The sequence below is a fragment of the Podarcis pityusensis genome (assembly GCF_964106645.2).
Source record: "Podarcis pityusensis genome assembly, chromosome: 2".
NCBI classification, from domain to species: Eukaryota; Metazoa; Chordata; class Lepidosauria; order Squamata; family Lacertidae; genus Podarcis; species Podarcis pityusensis.
In genome coordinates, this window is record NC_138029.1 from 83,022,018 (window position 1) to 83,035,636 (window position 13,619).

Here is a 13,619-nt window from a genome sequence, read left to right on the forward strand (position 1 = left end):
CAGAGGGCTCTCAAGGTGTGGACTGGGAAGAATTGTGGCCCAATGGATCCAGTCATTTCTCTTAATTCTTAATATAATACTTCCTTCTACAGTCCCACAATTTCACGTTTCCAGTGAAATCTGGCTGCCATTTTCACAGAAGATTCAGCAGAGTACTAAAATGAAACTGATAATTACAGAACGGATGTGTTTTATAGTAGATTTGCCTGGGCCTGCCAGGTCCGTTAGTCTTCCCTAATTCACCAGATGTAAAATTCACAGTCCACCATACTCTACTCCAGGGAAATGAGAAGTGAAAGGGGGAAATCCATTTTTTTAAAAAATCCTGATTGGCTGGCTATTTGCTTGACCAATCAGAAGTGGGTAAGGGGGCAGACCACCAGGGCCTTGCATTTCCTTGGAGCAGTCCTGGTGTGTTTCTGGTGGGAGAGGGTGATCGTTGAGGCTCCCATTTTGACCAGTAGAACCCGCAATCCAGAGCCCCTAGGTCAGGTAAGTGCAGCGGTGGGGTGGCAATGGGTAGGGCTGGGCAAGCCGGAGCTGCTTGTTGCTGCCACCATTGCTGGGCCCAGTGGCAGCCTGGGCCTGACTTTGCAAGGTGCAGGGTGCAGTCCACCCCAGCACCTAGTGGATCAGGGCCTTCGGATGTTGCCGAATGAAGCAGGGCCCATTGGCAGTGTCAGTGCGACTCTGCAAGGTGCAGGATGAAATCCACCCCAGTGCCTAGCCAAGCAGGATCGTCTGGTGCTGCTGACTTGCATCTAGTAAATAACTAAGTGTCTACTCAGAAGAAAGCCGCACTGAGTTCAGTGGGCCTTACTCTCAGGTAAGGGTGTGTGGGGCTATAGTGTTTTATCTAGGCAACCAGGGCTGCTCCGGATAACAAGATCTTTTTACACCAGGTCAAGTAAGGAACAATGGCTTTTTAAAATTCTCTCATATATACAAAACTCCCTGTGCAGCTTTTGGGCTGTATCTGTAGGTTTCTCCCTCTGTGTCAAATAACTGGGGTCAAATAAGTGTTGTTTACGTTTTATAATACATGGAAGATGGATCTCCCTCGGGAGGTTCTGGACTCTCCTTCCTTGGAGGTTTATAGTCAGACTTTGGATGGCCATCTGTCATGGATGTTTTAGCGGAGTTTCCTACATTGCAGGGGGGCGTGTACTAGAAAGATGACTCTTGGGGTCCCTTCCAGCTCCATGATTCTGTTTTTGTGCTTCAACAATATTTCATTCTGTTCCTATCATTTTATGCCATTGTATTTTGTATAAATTATAAAAATTATAAATAAAACATGTTCTGTTTACAAACAAAACATTTAAATAGCTTCTCTACTGGTAGGATGGGGGGAGCATGGGCATAGTCATGATTTTTGTTAGGGGGCAGGCTTTTGTTAGGGGGGCAGAACCTCAAATATGTAATGATTTGATTTGTATTTATTTTACTTATGGGTGGTAGCTGTTTGCCCCCCTTGGTTACACTCCAGGAAGGAGACAAGATCAGAAGGGGGCCACAGTTTAAAAAAAAAAGTTGGGAAACTGCTTTACTCTACTGAAATGGACTGAGTGGTCTGAGCAGGGAATCTATCAAACACACCCTTTGCAGGTATCCCATTTATTTCATTGTCTGCGGAATGGTGCAGCAATAAAACTGCTACCACATTTGCCAAGCTAAGCAGGGTCTGGTATGGTTTCAAGTTGGATGGGAGACTTGTGTGTTGAGATTCCTGCACTGCAGGGGGTTGGACTAGATGAACCTCAGGGTCACTTCCAACTCTATGAATCTATAATGGTTCTAATCTGGATTATCGCAAAACACAATTAGAAACTATTGGTAACTAATTAAGATATAGTTTATATTTTAGTATTTCAGAGCTGATAGAAAGGCTAGTCACCAATACTGCATGCACTTCCATCAGAAAAATTTCCTGGCACCTTTTCTGTTGTCCCTCTTTTCTTTGAGGTGCTGCATGTGGTACTAGATCTGACGACGCTAAGGGAAAGTGGGCCAAGCTGAACATGGGCTGGGACATTGCATTCACTCTATATGCTTTCTCATCCAAATGTTTGTTCTGCTATTGTAGCATCTGCTAGAGTTTAGCTCATAATGCTCTTGATGAGTGATATGTTGCGAACACTGAAGGGCAATGACGCTACTGGAATCCTGTGAATGTAGATTGTGCAGCACTCAAGCTGGGCTTCAAACCCCGTTTCCTAAAATGGGTATGCACTTCAAGGTCAATACATTGCTGGCATTGTACTGTGTGGATTCCTACTGTCCTATTGGAACCTTACTTGTCTTCTTCAGATGCAGATATATAATGGGGGAGTGTTAACTGGGGCATGCCTTATTGTCACAGGGTGTGGTCTGAAAGGACATGGGGCCACCACTTTTGAACTTCAGTAGGCTTGAGTCTAGGCAGTCCTTGGATAGACAGTGACATGTATGTGTCTTGAGCCCGTGTGGTGTAGTGATTAAGAGCGGTGGACTCGTAATCTGGTGAACCGGGTTCGCTTCCCCACTCCTCCACATGCAGCTGCTGGGTCGCCTTGGGCTAGTCACACTTCTCTGAAGTCTCTCAGCCCCACTCACTTCACAGAGTGTTTGTTGTGGAGGAGGAAGGGAAAGGATATTGTTAGCCGCTTTGAGACTCCTTAGGGTAATGAGAAAGCCGGATATCAAATCCAAACTCCTCCTCTTCTTCTTCTTGACTCCTGTGCAAAGTACGCAGACAGAGGCACTTACTTGGAAGTAATCGAGCAAGCAATGGTACATGCTTGACAACAGACAGAATTCTCAGGAGTTCAAGGGCAGGGCAAAAAGTTCAGAACTGGACACAAGTGATGGGTGTTTCCACACCTCTCCTGTCAAGGTTTTAAAGATGAGTGCCATGCACCCTTGCGAGACTTCCCCACCTTGTGGGATTGGACGTGCATCAGGGCAGCTCTGCTGCCATCTGTGAAGGCAGTGCCTGGTTCTAGGCCAAAAGACTACCCTCTCCTGCTCAGGCTCCTGTTCAGTTGCTGCTGCTGCCTATTCAGCTCACCTCCTTGGCTGATCAGAGCACTCCCCAGCCTCCACTGAGGTGTCCCTCTCTGCAGGAAGTGTGGAGGCGAGAGCTGGCATCTCTGCTTCCCCTTCTAAAGCAATTGAAGTTGGGATAGAAATAGAGGACCCACCCCCCTTCTTCCAACCCAGGTTTTTCCAGTTCAGCTAAACTCCCCCTCTGTTTCTTTCTGCTTCTCCATCAGGGTCTGCCAACCCAAACTCAATCCCAGCAGTGCTGTGGGGCTCATGACATCAGGCCACCTTAGTCCCATGATTGAAAAAAGTCAGATGTAACCGCAAGACAATGAATAGATGAATCTATTTGAATATTCTGTGTGGATTAGGATGATGCTTCCACACTCAAGCTGGTATATCATAAATGAATTATCTCAACAGCCAACAAAAACAGAAAAGCTAGTAGAACCAAGTAACTCTAGCCAGCTGAACCAAAGGCCAAATGCGGGATAAGTGTTTTGCATACCCCTGGAAGGCCAATAAAGAAGTGAGATTGCAGATCTCAGGAGGGGGTTTATTCCAAAACCTACAACCTCAATACAAGATGTCCCATACAAGATGACATCTTGTATTGAAGTTGTAGGCTGAGTAGATCACTACATAATGAAGTAGACAATAATAGCCATTACCTGCATTTGCTTTGCCCTGTTTTTGACGCAAGTGTAGTTAATGTGATCTGAAGTGTGAGCTGGTAAAGGCATTACACCGCCACTCAACAACTCTTCAATCCACATTTTCTGCATTTAACCTAGACGTGAGTGTTGGGTCAAAATATTTTGCTGCTAGTATCTGTGGCAACCTGAAAGTTCTGATGTGCTGCTTCATTGTATTAATTTCTACAAATAAAATTCCCTCCACTCTTGACATAGCCCATCACTTCTCATTATGATGACTGTCACCAGGCTCCACCCATGAGTCTTGAATGGGATGTATGATACAGAACAGTAATATAGATATTATTGCTTCCTGCTGTGGCTTTTATGGTTTTCCTCGGCTCAGAATTCTCTATAGACTTAGTAAACTTTTCCTTTGGCTCGCATATCTATTAGATGACAAATTGTTTTTATAACCATTGTCTTTAAGACGAGTCTTCCAAGCCAGGTGTTTTTCCCAAGATCCTGCAGCTCTCTGTGCTACAGAATGGAAGCTTTAAACACTGCCTCTCTTAGTTTGGGTAATCCTTTGCAACTACAATTGTGTTATTTTTAGCACTAACAAATTGAAAAGATGTTCACAGAGCAGGGTCAGTGAAAAGTTACAGCACTGTGTGAGGTTCCTTTCCAACAATAATACAGGCCTTGTTTGATGCACTCTTGAGTTGTGGTAGAAGAAATTATTACCCTTTGGTTGTTGTTGTTGTTTTTTCCTTTTTAGTCAAACCTTCCTACTTGGTCCATCTTCTGGCAACATATGATTAGAGCTGTCAAGTTACCTTTTATTCCTATGTGGCTATTTCTGTCTTCCTGTTGAGGGTATTGGCAATAAAAATGGGTACACAGATGTTCCTGTGCTCTTTAATTTTCTTTTTTCCCCTTCCTCCCCCACCCTACCTATCCTTTGTGATAAAACTCTAATGTAAACTTGTGAGCACAAAAAAGAATAATTTCTTAAACTCTTAAAACTGGCCACTTAAAAAATAGCAAGCTTCCTTTTGGCATTCTAATGTAGTCTGGCAACTTTTATTTCACTGCTTAAACTAGGCGTGTACAGAATTGTCCCTTATATGTTGTTGGGAGTTTTCTGTTGGTCCAGCCTTGGGTGTCAGATATCCAGAGGAGCTCTGTCTCCGATATCTTCAACATTTCCAAACAAGTTCAGTGCAGGTGTGCATCCACCCCCACCAACCAGCTGCAAGTTCTGGAAAGTTAGGGGTTAATTCCATATTAAGTAGTCCCAATTCAAGGGCCACAAAGAGCAGCAGTGGAACTGAGCAGTTCCTTAATAGTAGAAAAGTAATTAACAATATATATGAAACCCCTTGCCAGTTTTACGTCTATGGGGAATTATTCTGAATTGAGCCTGTCAGTTTCAGTGTCATTCTTTGCAGCCTTTGTGGGTTGGATAGAATGTCATAAATTCAGAGAAGTTCTGTGGACAGGCTGCAGAGAGCAGCAGTGAAACTGACAAGTACTAGCCTTGTATCTGCAGCAAATAGGGAGAAGCCACTTCACAGCGCAGGTAAAATTTGCAATAGGCTTAAAACTCTGTTTCAGTTTTACCTCTCTATTGAAGGCACCCCATAGATTTCCTACAGAGATGGGGCAAATCATCTCTGTGGCTGCTCTTTGCAACCTTTTACACAAATTTTGATGTTTGTACAAGTGTTTGAAAATCCAGTCACCAGTAAAACATTTCACGACAATAATACTTAAAATAGAATCAGATTGGCAGTCAGCACAATGCTTTAAACAAAGGTATCATATGTTGCTGATAAGTTGCTCCAGAGAGCAATTATGAAGCAGCATTTTGCAATAGCTGCTGCTTCCAGACTAAATTCAAGGGTGACCCCCACAAAAAGCAAATTACAGTAAGCACAGTGGTTTTTTTTTCTTTAAAAAAATGTTTAGGGGTACACTCTTTTTTAATTTAATTTTGATATTGTATATACATACACACATCAAATATGCAAAGAAATAGAAAAAAAGAAAGAGCATACAAACAAAGAAAAATTAAAAAGAAATGAGAGGGGTACTCTCATTCCATCTGAGACTCAGAAAACACAGTGACAGGAAATGAGGCCGCCATCGGGGGTAGCAACAGAACTGACGATTCACCACGCTAGAGAAGAAACTAAAAAGTTCTTTTAAATTAGTTTCTTCTCCCGTTAGATTCACAAAATGTTTAGGGGTATGCACCCCCCTGCATCCCCCCAGAAAAAAGCACTAAGCAAGCATATCTAGAAGTAACAAGTGCATGGACCATAATGGTTGTCCCTAGGATGTAGAAAAACCTGGCAGACCTGATCTTAGTGCACAGTCAGGCTACTGTGTTAGAAGATGTTCCTTCCAATATCTAGGTCCTCGGTTGTGTAGGACTTTATAAGTGATTACTTATTTGGCTTGGTAGCACCTTGGCAGCCAGTGCGTCCCTTTGAGGACTGTTGTAATACGATCTTCAAGATTCAAACTGGTCAGCAACCACAAGCTGCTGCCTTTGCACTGTTTGATTTATTTGTTTTTAAAAATACTTATATGCCACAATTTCATAAATAGTATCAGAACGGTTTACAACAATTATATATACAATAAAAACCACACACAATTCCCCCCTTAAATCACAGCTCACTATTACAGAAATAGATTTTTTTCCCCCTTAAGCCTAACCGCATAAAAAGGTTTCAGCAAATGTTCAAAAATTAATACAGAAGACACTATCTGAACCTTCTGAAGTCAGAGAAAATTGCATGCAGGTCCCGCTATCAGAACATTCATCATCTGAAATCTCAGCCAAACACAAAGTTATACCCAAACCTCGCTGCACCAGTGGTTGAATCACATATCCGAATAGCCAATGTTTGTTCCTTTCCTTACTTGTTTGGTGGGCGGCAAACATTTAAGGCATAAACCATGGAGGGAAGAAAAGAGATTGGAGAAATCAGGGAACAAGAGAGATCAGACAAATCAGTTTTTGTTTGGTTTTTGCTGATTGGCTGCAGCAGTTTCGGGCAGAAAGCATAGAGGGGGAAAGGATGGATTAGAAGTGTTCCTATAGGAAATAGATTCAGGTAGGTAGCCATGTTGGTCTGACGCAGTTGAAATATATATGTTTTTTAAATAAAAATAAAAAATAAAAATTGTGTTACTGGACATTTTTTTTAATTTTCCTATAGGAAATGATGGAAATCATCAGCTCGTTATGTGAACACTTGCCTAACAAATGCTTTTCTGGAGATGCATTGTGTTTAGAAAGTAGGAGCTAAGAGTAAACATGTGTAGCCAAACCTTGATAACACCAGGTGTTTCTTTTCGCCTACTCCCCCGTGGCTTCCCTGGAGCCATTTTGGTGCAACATGACAAAGTGGGCCTACCAGAAAGTGGTGTGGCTAGAGCAGCTGACATTTCCCCCTTCTTCCTTTGTTTAGCCGGGCTGCTCTAGCCATGCCACTTTGTGGTAGAGGAGGACTGCTTTGCTCTATCACAACATGCCAGGGTTAGAACAGCCAACACTTCATTCCCTTCTTTCCTTGCTGCACCGGCTGCTCTAGCTGCACCACTTTGTGGTAAACCCGCTTTGGTGGGTCATGCCAAAATGCCGGGGGGGGGGCAGGAAGCAGTGGTGGAGGAGGAAATAGGCAAAGTGGGGGGGAGGGGTGCGTACTGGCACCTCCTTTTTTTCAAATAAAGCACTGGATAACACTGCCCCCACCCACCCTGAAAAAAGCCACTTACAGACAATATGTTTGTAGTAGTCTTTTCTGCACAATCGTTTCTCCATACTAAACACGCCCTTCCAAGCAATTCCCCTTGTCAATTCCAAAATGCCCGTTTGAATTGGGGGGAAAGAAGTTTGGGGATGATTTGGAGCTATGAAATCAGTCCCCAAATGGGTTAAACACATTCCCAAACTGGTTCTTCAATCCAAACCGTCTGCTGCTTAAGTGGCTTTTCTGGACATAAAACAAGGACATCAGTAATATGTATTTGCATGTATTGTGTCATGAAACAAAGATCTCTAAAGCTTCTATTTCTCAGAGCTTTCTAAATGAACTTTGTATTAATGTTCCAAGATCCCTTATTCAAAGAGAATGTTGAACTATATGTCAGAGAGAGTTTAAAATACAGGGTTTCTGCTTCCTCCTTGTTAAGTGGCTTGGTGATTAGTGAGAGACATACCAACTGCTTCCAGTGGGTTAATAGGAGATCATATTATATTACTGCTGGACTCAGTCCAAAACTTTGAATAATTTTAGTCTTTGGGCTTCAATGGACTTGGATCGGGTTTCTTCAACTGCTACCGGTAGGTAAAATAATTTGGTTCTCCCCGCCCCACCCCCCAATCCCTTTAAAAGTTAAGCCATTAGATCCTGGGAAGCAAATTGGGGGTTTGATGATGAGATCTTTCCAATATTATGCAAAGAAGTCTCATATATTATATTCTATGCTGGATGCAACGAAGTTTATCTACTGGCTCTGCTGCTACTTAGCTTGAGGTTATACTTCGAATTCCATTGGGAGAATCAGCTTGAATCCATTCACTTGTTTTTAAAAACCATGACTCATTAAGAGCAACTTGGTATGATAGTCCCAAAATTTGGGTCTCTTTGTGGCGCAGGGAGAGCCATAAGCATTTGAAGGTGGGATATAAATACATAGGGCATGCTTTTCGGTGATCTGGCCCAGATACAAGAATCTTTTCCTACACTAGCTAGGCTCCCCTACGCACCAGCATTTTGGTTTGCGGGAAAGGGGGCCTTGTGAGTCTGGTACTACCCCAGGGAAATGAGAGACTGGGTTAGCTTACATTTAATTGCAAGTTAAATAAAGTAGTAGCCAGAGACTTTAAATCAAATTTCATGTGTCTGCCTATTTAGTGATGGCAGCAAAAACAGGTTTCAATTTTTCAATCAACTCTCCACTTACATACAGAGTTGTGTGTGCTGTGCATCCTTTTGCAGATACAGAGAAAATGTCGGGCAGATAAGCATGATTAAAGTTAATTAGTGACTTCATATTGTTGCAGTAAATAGAAGCAGATGACACTTTACATAAAAGTAATAGAAACAAAAAGGATCAAGAAAAAGGAAGAATTAGAAAAGCATGTCTGAGATTAAGCGCAGGGTTTACATGTTGTTTTATTTAGATATTTTAGATCATTTCTTCTCAAAGGCTATACATTTTACTCAATTTCATTTTCACTTATGATGGATAGCCCACATTATCCATGGCTACATCACAGAAGATTCCAATGTTGTCTTGGTCTTGGTGCTTTTCTTTTTTGCAAGTTGGTAGCTATGCGGTTGTTCTAAATTATGGCATTACATTTGTCAATCTCATGCAATGATAATGAAATAATGTATACATTCTATCTTAGAGTGACTATGGAGTTGTTTTGAGGGGGTTGGGTGCCTAATCTTTTTAAAGCAAAGTATCAATGAAAAAGAAAGAAAAAAGGATGCAAAGCCTTTATATTAGTTTTTTTTAGCCCGTTTTTTTAAAAAAAGCTTCAGATTCAAAATACTGGCTTCTGTGATTTGCTTTATTCTTGCATACACAAAAAGAACTTCACATACATTGATCAGTAGTAGGCCTACATTAAAATATAAACAAGCACATGAGTGGGAAATGGCCATATAGTGAAGAGCATTGAGACCTCTTTCCCTACAGATTTCTATTGAATAGACTATTTGAGATCTGCTTAGATGGATGTCGCAGTTTCCCCATGAGATGACATTTCTTTGAAATAAGTGCTTGAAAGATGTACCAAAGCCCAAACATTTCATTGTGTGTGTGTGTGTGTATGCTAACACTGAACTAAACTCTCCAAGTCTGGCTTACTTACATTGCCAAATTGAGACCCTCTACATAGGAGGTAAGTTTCATGAAGCTTGAGGAGACCCCAACATTTGCAGAAGTACAGAAAGATTGGGTAAGAACCTAAGGGGCAGGGAGAAGCAAAGTAACCCATTGTGGTCTGAGCATTCCCATGGCCACAGAATGTTGGCTGACAATTGAAGGTGGGTAGGAAACCAGAGGGAGAGAGTCCCACTTGTTCAATGTCACACTCCCTATGCTCTCTATACCCTTTAATGGTGAATGCTACCTAGTGGTCCTCTTTAGTCATCAGTAGCTGTCGTAGCCACATAGTGTATGTGAGTATAATAGCCAGGGAGAAACAGGAATATCTGTGTTACTGCTCTCTATGACATTTCCCAAATGGTGCACAGAGGGGGCAAAAACTTTCCATATGATGCTATCAAGCATGAACGACATGGGATACCTCTGCTTGCTGCTGCTGTTCTTCATTTCAATGGCAGGTATGTTTTACAAGGCAATATACAGCAGGCTGCTGTTCCTGTGTCTCCATTCCTCTTCCTCCAGCAATTTTTTTTTTTAACCTTCTGTTTCAACTGATGTAGCAGACAGCGCAGTGAGTTTTATATCTGCCACAACATCCTAGAGAGCTTTTGGCATATTTCTTAACTACAAGCAGATTTTTTTAGCCTCTGCCCACCATGTTTTAAAAATTCTTTTCCACCCACAGAAAACTTATATATATGTATATAAATATATGAAGGCGGAGAGGAAAGCAAGGTATATGGGTGAACTTCTCATTCTTCACCACATGTACCACAATTGTGCTGTTGTCAGAAATAATAAATCCTTGGAACACTCAATTGAGGATGAATTATACTGATTTCGCTGTCGAACACTTCCAAAGCAGGCCACTATGGGGTTTGTTTTATAAAGAAAATCTATTGCAAAGCACACGTTTACGAAAACAGCAAGAATGCTGTGGAATCTGCTTTCGTTTAAGCTCAGGGATGGTGTATAGTGTTTCACCAGTGGAAATGCCTAGATATATTTTAGTAATTTGGCAGGTAAAATCATCAGGCACTCTCAGCCTCTTCTGCTATCAGGGAAGCTCAGTGGAATTCAGTCACATCTGGCAAAAGAATGAATGGGTGCTGCATCAAAATGTATATTCAAAAGGGACAGTCAATGGACATGAACATAAAGGCTACTGTAATGTCCCTAATAAGTGTAGCTGTCTGTATTGCACACATGGTGATAGAGAAGTTGAGCAATTCTGGAACATGTTCTTTCTAATAACTGAACCAAGGGATGCTAAGATGTGAGTAGTGAAAAATCTAGATATTTTAGGAAGAATGCTCTCCCTAGGGCAGAGGTTTTCAAACTTTTTGAGTCTACAGCTCCAACTACATTCTTTCTGAGGCTTCCCTTTGGGGAAACATTTTGCAGAGTTGGCAGCCCTTCACCCCTTTTCAAACACCCTCCCTTGTGATGTGTTTCCTCAGCCTCCTCTTCCCTCTCCTTCAGGCAGCAGCTGCCACCGCCCCTGGTCTCTGAGCTGCCCCAAAGAGAAGTGTCTGCTCACGCCACCCCAGTGAATTATTATTTACAGTGTTTACTATTTTTTCCCTTGCACTTCCTATGATGGCATACGTTCCAAGTGTCCCGATTTTCCAGGAACAGTGCTGGAATTATGAAAGCCGTCTGATTTGACCCTAGAATGTCCCTATTCCCCCTGCCAGTACTGCTACCGCTTGTCCTGAGCAGTGTAAGCAGCTGTGAGGAAGCATTCCGTCACCTCTCCAAGACATCTCTATGGTCTCCGCTGCTGGCCTCCTCCCTTGGGCAGCTTGCAGTGGCTGCTGGCGAGTGGGTGAGGAGGAGGAGACCCAGCCCTGTGTGACGTGCTGACTCTGAAGGGCAGGCAGAAGGCAGGGCCATCCTGGGTGGTAAGAAAGGGGGAGTGGAGCACAAGGAGTCTTGGTTGTTTTTTTCTAATCTTGCCCCTTTCTAAAATTTATTTATTGGTGTGCGTTTTTCTTTTTGTAAATGTGATAGGTTTCTCATTGTAACAACTGACGAATAATAAACTGTAATCTACTGTATGTCAGTTCCTAGGCTTCTTTCATGCTCTAGCACAGGCATAGGCAAACTTGGCCCTCCAGATGTTTTAAGACTACAATTCCCATCATCCCTGTCACTGGTCCTGTTAGCTAGGGGTGATGGGAGTTGTAGTCCCAAAACATCTGGAGGGCCGAGTTTGCCTATGCCTGCTCTAGCATCACACCAAAAGGGTATAGGGAAAACATTGCTTCTCCACCATTATGGACTTAAGTTGGTTGTTTGCAATTTTGGCAAGTTACAAAGAGTATTGTGTATTAGTTGTGACCTATTTCAGCCTAGCTAATGTGTTCCATATCTTCACTGCACTTGCATTATTATCATTATTTATTATTATTATTATCATTATTTATTATTTATATACTGCCCTATGCCCACAGGTCTCAGGGTGGTTCACAGACTAAAATCAGAATATAAAACCACAGAATACATAATCAAAATAAAAACAACAACCCAATAACCCCCAACACGTTTTAAAAGGGCATAGGATGTAAATCATGTCACAGTTTATAGATTTCAGTGGATTAGAGAATCAGTGGATCAGTTCTGAGGATCATGTCTTCTGCTTCCCCATTTTACCATATACCAATGAAATGATAAATTATTTTAAACCAAGAGGCTCTCAGTATGTAGTGTGTGTGTGTGTGTGTGTGTGTGTGTGTGTAATTTTCATTTATTCATACATTATAATTTTGCAAAGTTTTACAATTTTCAGTTTCAACCCCCCTTCTCCCTCTTTCTGCAGTTCCTTACATTTATTTTTGTCCTTTCCTGCATACTCCAAATTGTCTTAACTTATTCTTTTATTCATCTGTTCTGATATATATCTCATATATATTTTTTAAAACTGCAGGTTTTTACAATGATCCTGCCAGTATCTAGTTATTATAAGTGCACCATTGAAAATTGATTTCAATAGAATCTTACCAGGCACACCTACAATTATCTTTCTGAGAAGCTATATAAACACAACTGCTCTGTCCTTTAAAAAGAAAGATATGCACAACCCTACCCTGCTTTGAGAGGCTACAGGATGAAGGTAGATTAGAAAAAGGGAAATCTCAGCATTGCAGTTTACATTAAAATCTTGCTGGGATTGAATTAATGACTTCTTGTTTCAACATGGCTTAGAACTAAAGATCAGGGTACTTCAGGATAGATGGCTCTTAGCCAACCCAGTAAGTACCTTATGTTTATATTGAACATTGAGTATTGCTGAACAATTTAGTGTGGTGCTGTCTTCTGCACAGATTAGAAACTGCTGCATTTTTAAAAACAAATATTAAATGAATGAATGACTAGGAGTAGATAATGACAACAAACGAGTAAGCTGCTTTAAAGGAATTTACTCTTAACAGCTAATCTCTATAAATGCCAGCATCCTTATTATAGAAATACAGGAACATGCATTTTCATACAAACTATGTGGGCTCTTTGTACATAATTGCTGGTATATGTCTAATAAATGCACATTTGTCTCCCCAGTACCTCCAAAATCTGTGCTTTTGTCATGGGACAGCTGGCATCTACCAGCACCGAACTGCCCATATTTTTAAACAGAACATGTAACATTAATCCTTGAAGAGACGTTTTCTCAACATGTGTTGAGCAGCGCTTTTTATGAAGTTGTTGTTGTTGCTTTGTTGTTTGCTGCCCATACAAATATATCCAGCATTGATTTGTGGCTCTTTTTCAGACAGATCTTCACGTTAATTTTTTTCACTTTAGAGGGTGGTGACTTTCTCAACAACCAAGTTTACTATGGTACATGCTTGTACCATAGTTCAGCTTTTAGAGTGGTAAATTACCTCAATTATTTTGGACTGAATTTCATAGGTACCATTTTTAGGAAGATAAGCGCACTGTCAGATTTTTTTCTAGGAATCAGGACATACCTAAACTTGCTTTTTGTGTCATGTTGGTAGCCCAGCAAATAAGTCTCTGAATGAGTGAGTGACTGAT

General features: G+C 41.5%; 1 protein-coding gene across 2 annotated transcripts in view; it reads left to right on the top strand.

Annotated features, from left to right (window-relative positions):
- Positions 1-13,619, top strand: part of CACNA2D3 (calcium voltage-gated channel auxiliary subunit alpha2delta 3) — a 479,869-nt gene that overhangs the window by 407,505 nt on the left and 58,745 nt on the right. The gene's annotated exons all lie outside the window — the stretch shown is intronic.